Source organism: Scylla paramamosain, chromosome 36, assembly GCF_035594125.1.
Source record: "Scylla paramamosain isolate STU-SP2022 chromosome 36, ASM3559412v1, whole genome shotgun sequence".
Taxonomy (NCBI): Eukaryota; Metazoa; Arthropoda; class Malacostraca; order Decapoda; family Portunidae; genus Scylla; species Scylla paramamosain.
In genome coordinates this window covers 6,774,718-6,792,935 of record NC_087186.1, presented here as the reverse complement: position 1 = coordinate 6,792,935, position 18,218 = coordinate 6,774,718, and the positions used below count along the sequence as shown (strand labels likewise).

At 40.0% G+C, this 18,218-nt stretch overlaps 1 long non-coding RNA gene across 2 annotated transcripts in view; it reads left to right on the top strand.

Moving 5' to 3' along the window:
- The first annotated feature begins 14,533 nt into the window (after positions 1-14,533).
- LOC135090783 (uncharacterized) overlaps positions 14,534-18,218 on the top strand; it is a 94,109-nt gene continuing 90,424 nt past the window's right edge. For both annotated transcript variants that reach the window (XR_010262111.1, XR_010262112.1), the window contains exons 1-3: positions 14,534-14,568; positions 16,505-16,581; positions 16,833-16,914. This is a non-coding gene — a long non-coding RNA (uncharacterized LOC135090783). The remainder of the gene's footprint in view (positions 14,569-16,504; positions 16,582-16,832; positions 16,915-18,218) is intronic.

Here is an 18,218-nt window from a genome sequence, read left to right as displayed (position 1 = left end):
TGTGGAGGTAGAAGATGTGGAGCAAACCCATCATTATGTTATTCTATAAAGGAAAAGGGAGCAGGACTGATCTCAACTATTAAGGGGCTCTCTGTATTTAGTGTGGAAGGCAAGGCATATAAATGTGGAAGGATTTTAAATGAGAGATTGATAAAAGATAGGAAAAAGAAATGTAAGTGTATGACAGTGAACTTTGGAAAGGGTAGAGGATCTGTGGATCTGATATTTGCTGTGAAGAGAGTAGAGAAGTATCAAGAGGATAACAGAAAGCTTTTTGTTTGCTTGTATGGTTTTAAAGAAACTGTCACTACTCAAGACAAAAAGCACTGCAAAAGCTGAGGGAATTATTAGATCCTTCAGCAGTATGTGAGCATGACAAAGCCTTGGCTGTGATGGTGGTCAGCTGAGGGAGGTGGTGAAGACAGACAGGATTGATTAGGAGGAAGGGCTGAACACTGCCTGGCTGTGGTTATGGTGGAGCAAGGGGGAAATGGGGACTGTGCCTTTGTTCAGTCAGTGCTTCATGCAGGTGTTTGTGCAGGTATAAGCCTGACTTCACATGACATTTTTTTCTGCACGATTTAGAAATCAATGAAGTTCATTGGGAGCCTTCACACACTGGGCATGCCGCAGTGATTTACCGGCCGCGTGCACTACCAACCCGCACTGCACCAAGTGGTTTGGAATACTATAGAATCCTATGAAGCCCTTCAGAATGGCGGTTTTTTCCCGAGCGGTAGTTGTATTTGATCTGTGGTAGAGCTTGAGTGCTGCATTTTTACATGTTGATATGAATAGTTTTATTATCATTACTATTATTATTATTATTATTATTATTATTATTATTATTATTATTATTATTATTATTATTATTATTGTTATTATTATTATTATTATTATTATTATTATTATTATTATTGTTGTTATATACACCATAGTAGCAGAGGTACACTATGAATATAATTATGTTTTACAGAACATCATGGCAAGTCATCTTTATTAGCTTTCAGGTCAGAATATAATGTGTAGAATGCTCCTTGAAGGATCCTAAAGCTGTTTATTGGGTGGGTCCAGCATTATTTATTTTTTTTTATTATTATTATTATTATTATTATTATTATTATTATTATTATTATTATTATTATTTATTTATTTATTTATTTATTTTTTTACATCTTGTTCATTATATACACAGACATCACTCTCTTCTTTATGTCCTCCGTCTCAAGCAGGCAATGACACTGACAAGTATTCTTTACACTGCTGCAGACAAACTGCGTGGGAAAAAAAAGTTTGTGTGAAGACATGCTTATTAGACACCCACCCACACAGCCATTCTACTGTACAGGAAAAAACTTCTCGTGTAAACTGGCCTAGGTCATGTGTTTATGTATATCAGTACTTCATGTGAATGTTACTCAAATTATCTAATATCTTATTTTAAAGACTGCTGGCAAATTTCCAAAAACTACATAAATCCTGACATAATATTGCCTGCCACAAAAATTCAGTTATAAGCAACTATCTTGATTCTTCTGCATCATAATTGTGCCTAGCCAAGTGTTATATTGAGACCAGGAGGCATATTGCATAGAGTCTGCCTATGTTGGTGAGGCAAGAGAGAGCTGGGTCAGCCTCCACATCCTGATCTTGGGTCTACAACTTAATGATAGAACATTGTTATTGTCACTTACTAGTGATGTGTAAGCTTGCTGTGATCATGAACAAAATAGGGACTTAGCTGTAATGTCAAGTATCTGAGTGTGGCAGTGCATGACCCTCATCCTCTGCATGCCCTCGTCATCTCAGGTTAAACCTATTGTGCATCTTCCAGAAGGCAGTGGAGTGGTTTGCAAGAAGAAAGGATGGTACAAAATAAGAGTTGGATAAATTCATATAAACCAGGGTAGAAGATAAGCATCATGGACAATATTCTAAAGAACAGTGTTTTCATGTATAGTGTATGCTGAAGAGATGTACATATTCACATCTGATCATTCAGCATATTCACTGTTTCAGCACCTGTTCAGTCCCATAAATGTCAAAAGACAGGACTTTTACTGTAAATATGTAACACTTATTGTCATGCAAGAAAACCAAAAGGGTAAGATATATAAAATAATTGATAATGGTCAACAGATCAGTACAAAGGATGTGTCATAGTACTGATGAGATGCATCTAATACTCTGATCATGTAAGGAGTGTAATCGTACCATCATTTTTAAAGGGCAGCCTCCATAGTCAAGTATCCAGGTCATCTTCTACCTCCTGATAGAACCTAGCTAACCCACAGCCATCATGCTTAACTTGTTTGTTGGGTCAGTAATTTTATATATATGCTTGTTATATGCAAAGAACAAGTGCTTACCAACAATAAAGATAACAGTGATAGCAATAGTAATAATAATGGTAGTAATAATGATAAATAAGAAAAATACCAGCCAGCAGCAGCACAGCAAACAGCCTTTCCTCAACAGTATCCTTGTTACAGCGGCAGTACTGAAATTTAACGAGTAATTAATTGTTTAATGGAAATCATTTACCATATTTGTTGCATCATGAAAATTCTCTCTCTCTCTCTCTCTCTCTCTCTCTCTCTCTCTCTCTCTCTCTCTCTCTCTCTCTCTCTCTCTCTCTCTCTCTCTCTCTCTCTCTCTCTCTCTTGCATTAAGTCTCCCACATTTCCAAGCTACTGGCCAGGGTGAGGCACAACTCGCTCTCTTCCAAGGAGGTGAGGCTCCAAGGGGTGGGCAGCAGGTAATTTTCTCTCGTTCCTCCTCTTTGAAGAATACAGGAACTCTTAAAAGGTAAAAGGGCTCTGGGGATCCCGGCCACCCAAAGAATCTCATTATGCCCCTTTTATAGTCTATTTTTTATTCTATTTTTCTGTCAGGAGTGTTTTAAACTAGGAAACCTTAAGGGAAAACATGCAGTCTATTTTTACCAAAGATGGGAGTAGATATATTTATAGGAAAGGATGGTTATGTTTTTTAATATATCATAATTGTTGCTGTTAAGGAATTACTATTACCCTCTTCCTCCTTCGCTCCCTCCTCCTCCTCTTTTATCCTCCTGCCTTCATACACATCCTCCTTTCCTCCTAATTTCCTTCACTTCTTATTCCTCCTCTTGCCATTGCATTTACTGGTTATTCCATGATTATTATTAAAAATTTGTTTGAGATTATCTGTTTAAATTCACATATTACTGAACAGAATCTTAATCATCTCACTAGGGAGGGAAGAACCAAGAGAGGGAAGGGTGGAAAAGATATAAAGAAACTGTGTGTGTGTGTGTGCTGCAGGGGAAAATCAAGAGTTGATGTCTGCGGGTAAGAGAGAAAATAGGAAAAGAACAGAGAACGTTGTGATGAATGTTTCGCAGGAGGAGTAGGAGGCGGAATGGATGCTACGCACCTCATCCTTAAGGGAACTGGGAGATACTAAAATATTAAATAAAAGATCGATAGTTAGACGGTTTTTGGCAATAGAATCTCCTTTAGAGAAAGAAAAAGGAAGAAGTGACATATTGTTTAAATGATATGCCTTGTTTAGTATTGATTAAGTAATTGTTTTAAACTAGGAAATGAGAAGTAGAATACTTAAATGTGATGCAGGCAACGTGAACGAAAAATAGTAAAGAGTACCCTATTATGGTGTAATTTTCTCTTAGTCTTGAATTCGAAATTGATACAAATTTTTTTCTCTCTCTCTCTCTCTCTCTCTCTCTCTCTCTCTCTCTCTCTCTCTCTCTCTCTCTCTCTCTCTCTCTCTCTCTCTGCATATGGAAAATATTCTGATCTTACGTTGTGGTGACGTTACCGAATAAGCTCTGTCAGTCTTCACCCACGTTCTCTCTCTCTCTCTCTCTCTCTCTCTCTCTCTCTCTCTCTCTCTCTCTCTCTCTCTCTCTCTCTCTCTCTCTCTCTCTCTCTCTCTCTCTCAACCCAGACGTTACATAGACGCAAGGCAAACTTGGAGCCATCTTTTTCCTCGAAGTTGTAAAAGTTAATTTGTCTTTGAGGGAGCGTGGATAGCGGCTGGCCTTGACACCCCACCCGCCCTCCCTCGCCTTCCACCCACTCACCCAGCCCCGCCCTTGCCGCCCATCCACTCTCCCATCCGCCCCGCCCGCGCCATCCACTCACCCACCCTGCATCTCTAGTGCCGTGCTGATAGAAGGTGAAGACGAGACCGTGGAATGCTCATAATGGAGAATTTTGCTGCGTTCTTGCCGTTATTTATACCACATTCTGAAACACTTCTGCGTCGCATCTCCACAACATTCAAAAGGATCTAGTTCAAGTTACAAGGATTTTTAAGGATGTTTTTACGGCTCTAGTGACAGGATAATAAGATTTCTACGTTATTAATAGGAGAAACACTCATGAGAACCCAGCTAATCATCTCCGTGGTCTTTGAAAATAGTCCTGGTGAAAGATCAGTGTTTCAGAATACGTACGGGTCTTTGGCAGTTGACAGTCAACGCTAGCTCTTCTGTGCCTTGTCAGTGTTAAGGAAGTGTAATTTTTAACTCGTCGTAGTTTGTGTTTTTACGTTTATTCATTTATTATTTTTTTTCTGTCATATTAAGTTTCATAATCTTATACTTGCTGCACCAGAAGAAATTAGCTATATATCCATCTTGTTTCTTTTTTTTTTCTTTTTTGTTTTTAACTTCATCGTCATTATTATCATCATCACTTTCTCCTTATTTATTTTATACAGGGTGTGCAACGTGTAAGTAGACCAAACTGGCTTCTTATATCTTCACTTATCTTATCTTTTTTCTTCTCCATTCAGCCTCCTCTTCTTGATGTATGTCGGAAAAGGAGAGGGAGAGATACGAAGGAGGAAAACAAAAATAAGTAAGAGCGAAGACAAATGTATTTTCCTTTGCACAGGTGAAGTTTTGTGACGGAACTAAATTTACGATTTTTGGCACAAGTGTAGGCTAGGCTGTTGTTTTGGTCTCATTTCTTTGTTGTTTTGTTTAACTTCTTGATTGTAGACTTTTATTTATTCGTGAGTACTTTAATGTGTGTGTGTGTGTGTGTGTGTGTGATTTCTACCGAGAGGCACTCTTACAAACTCTCTCTCTCTCTCTCTCTCTCTCTCTCTCTCTCTCTCTCTCTCTCTCTCTCTCTCTCTCTCTCTCTCTCTCTCTCTCTTCATACTTCTTCACTCCCTTTTTCCTTGCTTTCTTCTTTCTTCTCTTTCTCCCTCTTTTCCTCCCTGCCTACCTTCTATACATCTTCCTTCTTTGCTTACTTTCTTCTTCCTTTCCTCTCTTCCACCTTCCCTATCTTCCACACTTATTCACTTCCTTTTTCCTTTGCTTTCTTCTCTCTCTTCTCTTTCCTTGCCTTTCATACTTCCTTCCTTTTTTACTTACTTTCTTCTTCTTTCCTTCCTTCCTCCCTCCCTGCCTACTTTCCATGCTTCTTCTCTTCCTTCTATCCTTCCTTGCCTTCTTTTTTTCCATCCTTCTCCCTTCTCTGCCCCCCCCCCCCTATCAACTCTTCATACTTCTTCCCTCCCTTCCCTCGAGATGAAATGCTGCAGGGGCAAGTGGACTGGTTAGTATCTCTGAATATTGCCCTGCTGGTCCAATCTGGCGAGGGGCGAGTCTCAGGTAGGAGGGAAGACAGATGACACCCAACTATCTCACCTGTCCGTCCAACCTTCGACTTCAGAGACATTTGGTGCAGATACCTGGAAGAGACACTCACCTGGGCAATGTCGTGATTTCAGTAGTGGGTGAATTAAAGGATACGTTGGTGGATTGAATTGATTAGTAGTAAATGGTGATGGCAATAATAATAATAATAATAATAATAATAATAATAATAATAATAATAATAATAATAATAATAATAATAATAATAATAAAAGTAATGACAATGATGATGGTGACGATAATAATTATAATATATTCCTTTTTTATTCATCTTTATCTCGTGTTTTCTTTTCTCATTCATTGTTTTCTTTAAATTTCCTTTCATAATTTTTTTTTTCCGGTTTTTTATTTTCATTTTTTCTGCTGTTCTTTCTCCCTTTCCTTTCCCTCCCATTACTCCACTTTTCTGGCAATTATTCCTCTATCTTCTCCATATCCCAAAGTCACCTAATTATTTACTTCATATGAACATAATCAATTGTTGTATTCGTGTTGAAAACTCATGACACAGAATTCTACGATTATTGAAGCAGGTGCTCTCTTTCCTTCCTTCCTTTATTCCTTCCTTCTTTCATTCATTCATTTCTTCCTTCTTTCCTTCCTTCCTTCCTTTATTCTCATTTCCTTCCTTCATCTCTTCCTCGTTTTCCTCTTCCCTCTCCTTACATTTCTCCTTTTTTTTCTCGTGTTTCTTTTTCTCATTAATTTTGTTATCTTAATTTTCTTTTGTTATTTTTATTTCATTTTCGTTGTTCTCTGTTGTTCTTTCTTAATTTCTATTCTCTCCCATTTGTTATAATTTTCTACTTTCTTTTTATCCTCCTTTCCTGTCTTACTTTATCTCTCCTTCGTTTTCTCTTCTCCATAATTATGTAATCCTTTTACTTTTTTATTAATTTTCTCAATTATGATTCTTCTTTCAGTGCTTTAATTTTCTCCTTTCTTCTCTCTATTTTGTTATGTTTCTGTTCTTCCTTCTTTTTCCTCGTTTCTTTCTTCTTTCATCTCCTCCATTTTTCCTTCCCACGTTTACATTTTTCATCCTTTTCTTTTATTTGAAATTCTTCCGTTCTCCACCCTTATTCCTGTTCTCTTGTCTTCTTTCCCTCCCTTCCCTTCGTTATGTTTCCCCCTCTTTCCTTCTTTATCCTTCCTGCAACTTCTCCACATTTTTTTTCGTACGTCTAAACTTCCTTTTTTTTTTCCCCGTTTTATTTCAAGTTTTTTCCATCCTCCATTCTCATTTGTAGTGTCTCGTCATTCTCTCCAAACTTTCCTATCGTTATTTCTCTCTTCTTTCCTTCTTTATCTTGCCTTCAACTTTTTTTTCGTACGTTTAAATCTTCCTTTTTTCTCTCCCTTTTATTTCAAGTTCTTCCATGCTTCATCCTCATTTCTGCTGTCTTGTCTTCCTTCCTTTCGTTATGTCTTTATCCTCCCTTCAACTCCTCTATTTTTCTTTTTTTTTCGTACGTGTAATTTTTCCTTTTCTTTCATATCGAGCTCCTTCGTTCTTCTCCTTCCATCTCTTCAGTCTCGTCTTCCTTTCCTGTCTTCCCTTCGTTATTTCTCTCTTCTTTCCTTCTTTATCCTTCCTTTAACTCCTCCCATATTCTTTTTACGCCTAAATTTTCTTTTTTTCTTTAATATTGAGCTCCTTCGTTCTTCATTTCTCCTGTCTTGTCTTCCTTCCCCACCCTTCCTTTTATTGCTTATCTTTATCTTTCCTTCAACTCAACTCATACGTCTAGATTTTCCTTTTTCTTTAATATAGACCTTCGTTTTTAATCTCTTCTGTCTTGTCTTCCTTTTCTCTCCTTCTTTTTGTTTTGCTTCCTCCTGCCTTTCCCTTCCCCTTCCGCTGTGCCTGGTAACCACTGCTTTCCTCCTTCCCAGCCTGGCTCCTCCGTCCCTCCTTCCACGTCCCTCCAATTACTACTGCCACCTTCATGTCCACTATTTGTATGAAAAAGCGCCTCCTCAGCTGAAAGAAAGTACAATACCAAGGCAACAGCTGCACTCTCTCTCTCTCTCTCTCTCTCTCTCTCTCTCTCTCTCTCTCTCTCTCTCTCTCTCTCTCTCTCTCTGGACATGAAACTACCATTGTCCCCAGTCCTCCTCTCTCTCTCTCTCTCTCTCTCTCTCTCTCTCTCTCTCTCTCTCTCTCTCACACACTATTATGTTGTGTTGAAACCTTGGGTCGTTTATTTATTTATACTCCTCTCTAACTTGTATAGAACTGGGAGGCTGGGGTCCTTATCGCCTACTGCAGGAGGAGGAGGAGGAGGAGTGAAAGAAAAGAATAGGGATAAGGAGGAGGAAGGGTGAGGTGGGCTTTGGGAAGGGAGAAGAGGAGTGAAAGGGGATAGGATGACGAGAGAGAGAGAGAGAGAGAGAGAGAGAGAGAGAGAGAGAGAGAGAGAGAGAGAAGAGAGGGGAATACAAGAAGGGGAGGAGGAGGAGGAGGAGGAGTAGGAGGAGGGGGAGTGAAAGGAAAGAATAGGGACAAGGAGAGGTGAGGAGGGCATTGGGGAAGAGCAGTGAAAGGGGAAGATTACCAGAGAGAAGCTTAGAGAAGGGAAGGAGGAGGAAGAGAAGGGTTTGAGAAGTAAGAATAAATATTGAAAAGGGGAAACAGAGATGGAGAGGGGTGGAGTGAAGGAAATAGAGGCAAGAAAGAGAGAAATAGACAAGACGAGAACAAGAAAGACATGAAAACTAGTGTTGAAAGGGAAGGAAAGGGAGAAAGTAAGGACAACCAGAGAGAGAGAGAGAGAGAGAGAGAGAGAGAGAGAGAGGAGGGGGGAGTCATGTTTTACGAGGGGGGAAGCAATAAGGAGAACTGGTGCAACTTGGTGTCTGGATGATCGAACGGCCAGAGAAGGTCTTGTTTCGAGTCTGGTGAAAGCACATAGCAATTGAGCTCGAGGGGATGAGGCAGGAGAGGGGAGGAGGCGGCCATGACACTGCGAGAGGATGGTTGACAGGAAGGAATGGAGGAAGACGGCAAGCTGTAGGGACAAAAAGAAGGGAAGGGAAGGGGAGGGGAAGGGAGTGCCTATCTATAAGTGAGGAAGGGGCGATGGGAAATGGTGATTGGGGTGTGGAAAAATGTGTGAAAAGTGTGAAAAGTATTTGTGACAAGGACTGCAGCGGTTGTCATTCCGAGAGAGAGAGAGAGAGAGAGAGAGAGAGAGAGAGAGAGAGAGAGAGAGAGAGAGAGAGGACACCACAGTTTCTCAGCCTCGCACCGCTCCCTAGAGACTCACTTGTTATCTCGGAATTGGAGAGTGCACGGTTATCACAACGCGACAAGTACGTACTCCACCTCCGGGGCGTTCACACAAGCCTCCACCGCCCCGCCCTCTCCGCGCCACCACCGGGGAGCCTTGTGGTGGTGGTGGAGGTGGAGGTGGGGCGGCTGGGAGGTTGCGGTGGATCGTGGTGGTGGTAGATATAGCTGTGGGCCCAATTGGCAGTGGTGTTGGTGGTGGTAGTATGGTAGGGTGGTTAAGTTAATTGTGTGTGCGTCAGAGAGAGAGAGATAGAGAGACGGGAGAGAGAGAGAGAGAGAGAGAGAGAGAAGGTGATGGAGGATGGAGATAAGGTTGACACAGACGACCTAGAAGATGGAGGGAAGAAACAGAGCCAGCCAGCAGATACAAAAGGAGAAGGAGGAGGAAGACGACAATATCGACTACTGCTGCTACTAGGCTCAATTCCCTGAAGCAGCGACACGAGACCCCCTCCCTTTCAGATGGTGCTCCTCGCTCCCCTGCCAGCGCCATACATGCACACTGTTATGGGGCCTGACGTGCGGCGGGGAGTGTGAGGCCCATTAGGTAGGTGGCTTCCTTTGTTACTGTGAGATTTATAAACACATACTGGATTGTCCTTCGTTTACTAGAAGTGGTTGTCTCCCCGTCAGCTCCATACACACTGCTACAGGGTTTGAAGTGTGGCAGGGAGGCGTGTGAAGTCTGTGAGTTAAGACCACTTGTAAGATTTGTAAGTGAATGCTCGTACAGTATAACTTTTTGTAGTGTCTTTGTTGTATTATCAAACAGTGCTAGATTCTCCTGTGTGGTGCTGCTGATGCTTCCTCCTCTGCTGGTGGTGGTGCTGCTTCCTCCTCTGCTGGTGGTGGTGGTGGTGCTGCTGCTTCTTCCTCTGCTGCTGGTGGTGGTGATTCTTCTTCTTCTTCCTCTGATGGTGATAGCGGTGCTGCTTCTTCTTCTTCCCCATGGAATAAACTCAATAATCAGTGTGTTAGTTCTGAGTCATTAGGGAACTTTAAAAGAAGCATAGCCATATATATGGATGGGATATGTGGAAATGGGTACGTTTCATGCAGGAACTGCCACGTGTAGACCTCACGACTTCCTTTATTCTTATCCTCAAATGTTACATCATCGAATCATTATTACTTTTAACAGCTCCATAAGAAGTAAGAGTGGCAAGGAGGAGAAAGGCTATTAAGTAACGCTTTTGTTTACTATGCTTAAACATTTCAGCTTCTTATCTCTATTACTTCTAAATTAGTAACTTTTCATGATTTTACTGATAGGTTGTCACCGACCAGCAAACTAGCCCCTGTAATTTTACCGTCTTAGTGACAGTGTATGTGTGTGTGTGTGTGTGTGTGTGTGTGTGTGTGTGTGTTTTATTATTAATAACTTGATATTATTATGTTAAAAAGCAAGTCTTATGAATCTATCTTGTCTTTGTTTTTGTTTAATTACTTGTTTGATTTCTTGTTATATAGTTTGGCATTGTTATAATAGTTTAAGAGCAAAAGTCTTATTAATCCTTGTACTCTCTTTGGTTATGAATTTAATTTCTCCTTTGGTATTATTATTATTATTATTATTATTATTATTATTATTATTATCATTATTATTATTATTATTATCATTATTATTATTATTATTATTATTTTAGTAATTTGGTATTATGATATCTAAAAAAAATGTCTTTTTAATTCACCTACTTTTGTTCGTAAGTGTAATTTCTAATCTTGATACGGCTGCATTTCAGTACTTTCTAAACGCCTTATTAATCCTTGTACTGTCTTTTCTGATACATTTATTTTCTTGTTCAATAAAATTTTTCAATAATCTGGTATTGTTATTATATTCGAAAACAAAAATCTCATTAATTCACCTTGTCTTTGGTTATACATCTAATTTCTTGTATGATACAGTCACATTTTCATATTCTCCAAACGCTTTATTTACCCAGTACTGTTTGTGCCTCTAAGTTTAATTTCTTATTTGATGCGGTCACATCTTCATATTTTCCAAGTTTTAAAGTACTTGTTTCACTTGATAACATTTGTACTGTCTGTGCCAATGCTCTGTGCTTTTAACTTTTCCCCTTTTTCATACAAGCATACTCTCATAGTTTCCTAGCGTTGTTCTTCATGGTTTGTTGACGTTTCGGAGACTACGTGGTAACATTAATGCGAGTGACGAGTTTATTTACTTGATATTACGTGTGATAGTGTGTACATTTCAGTGTTTACTTATAATATTTTGCCAAGAAGTGCTTTGTTTAGTGTTCCCAGATTGTTTTCCTCTGAATTAAGGTGAGTAAAGCTTGAGACAGTTCTCTAATGCAAGACTTAATCAGCAGCTATTCTCAAGCATTCATCCCTTTTTGTGGTAAATCCTGGAACTCACAGCCTACTTCTGTATTTCCCCCTTCTTGTGCCCTAGTCCTTGTTAGGTACAGTAAAATCCCTCTTATCCGGCATCAACGGGACCGCCGACATGCCGGATACTTGAATATTGCCGGATACTTGAATAGAAGTGAAATTATGTCCACAATCACCACCCTACACTCACGCATCTTACTATAACAAAGATCAGCTGATCTTAATCAGCAGCTGATCTGATCAGCTGCTTAAGTGTAAGCACAACACGCTTCCTCTTTTCTACAACTTTAGGCATGATGAAGGCGTCAGGCGATAAACAGTGCACACGCAGGACTGAGTCACTGAGTAAACACAGTGCAGTGGGCCGCGGGTGGCGCGAAGCAGTGCGCTCTGGTGGCGAGGGGACAAAGTATGCCTCGCGCGGGAATTTTAATCGATTTTATGAGTACACATGGATTTTTTATTGATTTTAAGGCTCGGGGAAAAATGTGCCGGATACTTGAAGCTGCCGGATACTCGAATGCCGGATGAGAGGGATTTTACTGTATTTCTCTTTCGTTAAGTTTCACACCCGCATAGCCTCACAGCCTCTGGTGCAGTGGTGTGGTGTGGCGTCGTCCACGCGGGTTTGAATCTTGGCAGGTCTCGTAAGAATGTGTTTGCCCTTTTCAAGGCACAGAAAACACGTCATATTAATAAGTGCTCTAGCTACACTCGCCTTCCTAAAAATAAGCCTTACGTCGAAAGCATCAGAGCTATTACAACAACAACAACAACAACAACAACAACAACAACAACACAATAACAATGACAATAAAAACACACACACACAGAGAGAGAGAGAGAGAGAGAGAGAGAGAGAGAGAGAGAGAGAGAGAGAGAGAGAGAGAGATTTATAATGACAAATCCAATTAAAATCTTGCACTAACAACGGGTCACGGGAAACACTTGTTCACAGTGGGTTGTAAAATCCATTCATTACAACATAACAAGGATGAATAGATCATTGGACAAAGGAACCAGTGAATGAAAACAGCAAATACTAGAATGTGCCACGCTACATTGCTACAAAACATTTCTATAGATCATTTTTCTCCACAAAAATACTAGAAAAAAAGGGAGAGAAAATAACAAATAAAGTCCGTGTGTGTGTGTGTGTGTGTGTGTGTGTGTGTGTGTGTGTGTGTGTGTGTTTGTGTGTGTGTGTGTGAGAGAGAGAGAGAGAGAGAGAGAGAGAGAGAGAGAGAGAGAGAGAGAGAGAGAGAGAGAGAGAGAGAGAGAGAGAGAGAGTACTGTCTGTAGCAAGGGACAAAAAAGAGAGAAAAGAGAGATTCCCAGATAATCAACACGCCAGTAACCTTGTTGTCCCTGGGGCCCTAAAACCTTAAGCCAATTTAATTCCCGAGGTGTCCACAGCTGTCAGAGGCGGGATGGAACATAATGACTTTACCGCTAAGCTAGACGCCACGTATATTTTGCTGCATTAATCTCATCATATCGCCGCCCACTGTAATGTTTACCGAGGTTTTATTTTTATGTCCCTTTTAGTGAGAAGTGTGTGAGTTGGAGAGAGAGAGAGAGAGAGAGAGAGAGAGAGAGAGAGAGAGAGAGAGAGAGAGAGAGAGAGAGAGAGAGAGAGAGAGAGAGAGAGAGAGAGAGAGAGAGAACTGAATAACAAATATGTATATGAAATGTCAAGAATACAACAATAACAACAATAAGAACGGAATGGACAAATCATGTTAAAATAATAAAAAAAAAAAGAAAACCTGGCAGAAAAAAAAATTCAATGTACCGAGAGAAGAAATAAATGAAAAAAAAAAAGCACATTTAAAAGGGAGAGGAGTCGTGGAGAGGTGAAAAAATAGCGAGGAGGAGGAACGTGAAAGACGAGATGGAGGAAAGGGAAACAGACGTAAATATAGACATGAAAAAAAAAAAAAAAAGATATTGGGGCGAATGAAACAAAGAAAAAGAAAAGACGAGAAGGGTGAGGAGACGAAAATGGAGATAATGTATAAGGAAGTGAAAAGTAAAAAAAGAAAAAAAGAAAAGTACGAGGGAGAATGAAAAAAAAATGTCAAGGAAATAAGAAAAAATGTGGAAAAGATAATGAAGGATAGCAAACCTGCCTTTCATCGTTGTTGTTGTTGTTGTTGTTGTTGTTGTTTGGTATAATTATATTATATTATAGAATAGTTTGTTCACTATTATGTAGCCTGGGAGAGATGTACTTACTGTTTATTGTTCTGCAGCCTAGGTTGGTAGTGGGATTATTTTAGTAAAACAGTTTATTTTGTATTGCCTTGTTTAGTTAACTATTTACTGGTATGAAGACTAGTTCGTTCATAAGTTTGTAGCGTGGGATTATAATTAGTTCGTTTACATTAATAGTTGATAGCTTGGTCTAGTTAACGTGTAATGTATGTGCGCAACCGAGGTAGTTAGAGTAGTAGAATACTTTATTTTGTGTGTAGCCTGACTCAGTTATTGGTAATTAGTGTGGAGGCTTTTCAGTAGCAGTCAGGAGGAACTCTCCCTCCCATGTGCTTGTTTCTTCCTTTCTCAAGGGGGAGCTGGAGGGGAGGAGGAGGCGGGAGGAGTGTAGGTTAGTGGCTCTTCCTTCTCTCCTTCCTCCCCTCCTCTCCCACTCTCCCGCTCCTTCATAATACTACGTAGCCTTTATGACATTAATTATTGCAGCCATCCTGCCCTGCCTTCATATACTCATCATGCTGTAATGTTCCATAACTTATAAAAAAAAAACAGAATTAAATATATTTCACAGCGGTACACCCGACAAGCCTCCACCTCAGTGCTTCTTGCTAAATCTTCATCAGTAATGTAATGGTTTCAACAACGCACATCTATTGCAAACAGTATATCTTTGCGGTATTTAATAATTGGTCTTTACTCTGGGTTTGTTTACGGTGTGTTCGAAAGCGACAAGCTTCCTTCACGTTGTTTCATCCCTGGCTTGAGATCTGATGCATGTGTTTCTTCCCATCTTTACTGAAGGAGTAATGTTTTCGTGTTATTATGATTCCTTACTTATAAAAAAAAAAAAAAAAAAAAACGGCTCGGGGCTGTACTAACTCATAAGTGAATTAAAAATGTGTATGAAAAAAATCGTTGGGTTAAGTGGCAACATCTTCACGCGTGCGCTAATCGGCTCCACCCGCCAGTAACACGAGGTGGGCCGAGCCGCCGAGGCCCACACCCAGGCGGTTAGGTAACTATTATTCCTTTTTCACTGCTTTTTCCAGTGTTAATACTTAGGCATGAATATTGTTCTCGTATTTCATATTTTAAGGAATCATCTCAGGCGAAGGTTACATGATGTGACTTGAAATATATCGAAAGAAAAAAAAAAAAAAACGGGAAATGGTGATACAGAAGTGTCACGTAGAAAGTCGAATGCTGGAAAATAAGTAACTGGACATAAAGGAACACAGCAGAGTGACCAAAGAACCGATTCAAAGCTTAACAGGACTAAAGGAGAAGAGGCAGGACTTCTGGATGAGCTCAGTATACGGAGACTGGTAACCGAGTAAACACCGGTGCTCAGACTTAGGGGCCGGTGTGCAGCAGGGCGATACTCCGTGGTAGCTGATGACCGCCTGTGGGACGTGCGTTATGCTCCCTGTTATTGGTAGAGGTGAGATGCTTGAGGGCAATTTTAGGGAAGCTGCAGTCTCTGTTATGATGATCAGATGGTGTCGTTTTGTCAATATGAACGAGAAGCGGTAGGAATTCTGAACTAGCTTTACGTCATTGTCTAATTTAACAACATCTAGGTTTACGTAATTTTACAAGTTTTAACGACAAAAGATAGGAATTCTTATCTAGCTTTGTCTATTTCAACGACACAAGATAGGAATTCGCATTTAGCTGTACGTAATTAGTGTATATTTTAATGAATCGTAATTTTCGTTTTGTTTTTATGCTTTAATGACGACGATGTAAGCACGCATGTTTCCAGCTCGATAAAGGAAATGGATCTGAGAACATGTGGCCTTAATTAATAATGGAATATGTACGTGTCCCTGGAGAGCCTGTGGTGTGTTGACACAAGCTGTATTACCGCACGTGCTGGGGGACGTGACCCAAATATTATACCGCCTGTATCCCTCCCGTTATTTGTGAATTTAATGTAATATGTATCGGGTTTGGCTCTCCCAGTTTTGTTTTTCTTTGTTTAGTTGATTGCTTTGATGGATATTCGCTTCAAAATCTCTACTGTTATTGTTACTACTACTACTACTATTACTACTACTACTACTAATTCTACTACTACTACTACTACTACTGATTGCTACTACTACTACTACTACTACTACTACTACTACTACTACTACTACTACTACTACTACTACTACTACTACGACTACTACTGATTGATATATTGTTACTACTACTGCTACTAGTACTGCTGATTATTATATTGTTACTACTACTACTACTACTACTACTACTACTGATTAATATATTGTTAATACTACTGCTACTCCTACGAGTACTGCTGATTATTATATTGTTACTACTACTACTACTAATACTACTACTACTACTACTACTACTACTACTACTACTACTACTACCACCACCACCACCACCATGCTTATTACGAATGAAATAAAGGGTAATTCTTAAGAAATACACCTCCACACATATCTTATTAATCTTTTCCCCTCTCCCCCAACAAGCTTGGGGGCACGTGGGGGAATCGGGTTTTTTTTTTTGGCGGGGGACATAAAAGACCGATAAATGGACTTTGAAAATCTAGGGAAATTTCCCTAGAATAAAAAAATTTGGGGGGTAATTCTTAAGAAATACATCTCCACACATATCTTATTAATCTTTTCCCCTCTCCCCCAACAAGCTTGGGGGCACGTGGGGAATCGGAGTTTTTTTTTGGGGGGGACATAAAAGACCGATAAGTGGACTGAAAATCTAGGGAAATTTCCCTAGAATAAAAATTTTTGGGGTAAAATTTAAGTTTTAACCAATACGCCAGAATAATTATATACCTAACCTAACCTAACCTAACCGGGTGGGCTGCGCCCCCCTGGACGCCCCGCCTAAGGTTTCTAACCTAACCTATGCTTTTAACCTAACCTAACCTAACCTAACCGGGGGCTGCGCCCCCACCTGGACCCCCTCCATAGACTTAGGAGGATGCGCAAAAGCACCCTGCGTGTAAACCAACGCACGAACGCACGCAGTGTAACTTCAGCACGGACAGGTAAGCAGGACGGATCTCGGGAATACTGGAGAAACTTTAACATTGTATTGTAACCTTAATATCAACGAGCGATCAGTAAAACCTTTACAGACATGTAGCTATACTACGTACACTTCTTGAAAACACACCTTATTGAAAATAATCTTGGGTGCGTTGTTCTTAAGATTTTCCAAATAAAGTAGTATTTCTTTCTGCCAATTATCTGACACTCATAATATTTTTTTTTTTTTTCCTGTATTTGTCTTTTACAGTATCAAGTGCGCCGATGTTAAGCAAGTGGGTAGTGTGACGCTAACCACAGAAGTTCCCAGCCGGCAGTATCCCGCCAGTAAGGTAAATGCAGATTTTTTGACTTCGTTATATTTCAGTTAGTTTCAATGCGAGCCTGTTGTTGGTAAGCTAGTGGAAGTGGGTTGGGGAAGTCCTGCCAAGCTCCATCCCGTGTCTACCATCAGTACTTGGTTTTCGTGTTGTTTTTATTCATTATTGGTTTGGTTATATTTTTCCCAATCATAATTCTAAACGATGGCGCGAAGGGCAGTTTTCCATGTATGACTCGCAAAAAATGAAGGAAAGGTAAGGTAAGGCTTGCAGTAGAAGGGAAGGAAGGGGATAACGGCCACGTAAATGGATGGAAGAGCGAAGAAGTAAAAAAAAAAGTTACATGTGTGTGAGTTGAGACTTGGTAACACTGCTGCCAATGTGTATCACGTGACCTGCAGCAATCAGGGGACAAGTGCTGCGCGGCACGTTATGTAATTGGTTTAAAGGACAAGATGGCGTGGCTTGAGTTTTTTACTATTTATTTATTTTTGTATGCAATAGTCGTTTATTTCACTAATGGATTTACCTTTCAAGTCTCGTTGGAAAGTGCCACGCTGTGCAAGTGAAGAATTAAATACGTGACTGAATTGGAGTTAACTTTTGACGGTGCTCTGACGTATCTCACTCGCGGGTTGTGAGTGAAGTAAGTAAAATTTGAGCATTCCCCGTTCATTTGCATGTATGTATATATAGACTTTTAATGACGGGGCGCAAACAAGCGTATGTGATGAATCAATTTAAAATGCTAATGCTTTAAATGGCCTTTGCATATTTGTGCCACGTTAGGTGCCCACAAGACACGGCGTGCGTGCAGCTTGACTCAGAAGTATGTGAAAGAATATTGCCGAGAGAGAGAGAGAGAGAGAGAGAGAGAGAGAGAGAGAGAGAGAGAGAGAGAGGGGTTTTGATTTGATTTGATTTAATAAATTTATTGCGCCGTAGCGTCAGTCAAGTTGTACGTAAGGTAGACTTTGAATTTTACACACACACACACACACACACACACACACACACACACACACACACACAGGACAAAGGTAATAGACGCACACAAAGAAATCAGAACACACAAATACACAAACACGAGAGAGAGAGAGAGAGAGGAGAGAGAGAGAGAGAGAGAGAGAGAGAGAGAGAGAGAGAGAGAGAGAGAGAGAACCGATATATACGTTCTTTCGTGTACATACAAAACAAGTGAATAATCATGTGCAGTCACTGAGGTTCCTTGCACAATTACATCTGCTCTGAGCAAAACAAATAGTACAAATAAAGAACAGAAAATAAATGAATAATCGAATCACCAATCATGAATC